Source organism: Pygoscelis adeliae, unplaced genomic scaffold (assembly GCF_000699105.1).
Source record: "Pygoscelis adeliae isolate BGI_AS28 unplaced genomic scaffold, ASM69910v1 Scaffold21, whole genome shotgun sequence".
Classification (NCBI taxonomy): domain Eukaryota; kingdom Metazoa; phylum Chordata; class Aves; order Sphenisciformes; family Spheniscidae; genus Pygoscelis; species Pygoscelis adeliae.
The window spans coordinates 10,704,337-10,705,529 of NW_008824243.1; positions in this window are offsets into that span (position 1 = coordinate 10,704,337).

The window sequence follows — 1,193 nt, forward strand, 5'->3', positions numbered from 1 at the left end:
GAAACGAACCCCAGCCCCATTTGTGGGGCACCCGGCGGGGAAATCACCCCCTGTCCGTGCCTCCCCCGAGCCGCCGCACAACCCTCCGTCCTACAGCTCCCAAAGCAGCAGGTCCCCGCTCTTGCAAAGAAACCGGCTTTTTAGTCTTGCAGATAAACCCGGTTTTTATTCTTGCAAAGAAACACACTTTCTATCCTGGCAAATAAACACGATTTTTTTTTTTTCTCTTGCAAATAAGCCCGATTTTTATTCTAGCGAAGAAACCGGCTTTTCTCCGCCTCGGCGGTTTGTTTCTGGTCGGGAAGGACAGGGCGGGGAGAGGGCGCCGGGGCCGGACCGGGCGTTATTTTGGGGAGGGGGAAACCCAAACTGCGGCGGGCGTTGAGAAACAAAATCGCGCCGGCTCGCCTCCGTGTCGCACCGCAGGGGAGATAAAAGCGCCGGCGAATTTGTTTTCCAAAACAATTTTTAAAAGCTCGCGTATATCTTTTCCCCTGTTTCCTCGGGAGAGCGAAAATTCACAGAGCAGCCCCGTAATGAATTTTTTCTGCTGAAAATTCCTCCTAAATCCAGTTAATAGATTATTATTACAAATAATGCCGCCTCTTTTCTCAGCGACTCAATATACAATTGGAAATTAGAAACACCGTTGTTTTGTGGGGGTTTTTTTTAGGTGTGTGGTTTTTGTTTTGTTTTGGGTTTGGGTTTTTTTTTTTTAATGTACCTGAAATATAATTTTCTTAAGGTTAGGCAGCCCCTCAGAACAACCCGCTGGGTAAAATCCGGAGGTTCTGCCTTTTAAAACGACAACAGTGTTAGGTGAAGGCTCCGGGAGAAGCGCCGTGGCACGGACAATGCCGAGCGGGGATGAATCTGTCCGGCGTCTGCCACGTACGGGAATCATCCTTTTAATTTCAGTCTCGAGTGAGAAAATTCGGAGAGTCGGAAAAAGCCGTTTATGGGAGGTTCTGCCTTTTAAAACGACAACAGTGTTAGGTGAAGGCTCCGGGAGAAGCGCCGTGGCACGGACAATGCCGAGCGGGGATGAATCTGTCCGGCGTCTGCCACGTACGGGAATCATCCTTTTAATTTCAGTCTCGAGTGAGAAAATTCGGAGAGTCGGAAAAAGCCGTTTATGGAGACCCGGAGACCTGCGGCCACCGGGGCGGTCCCGGCAGCCCCGGCCCCGGCCC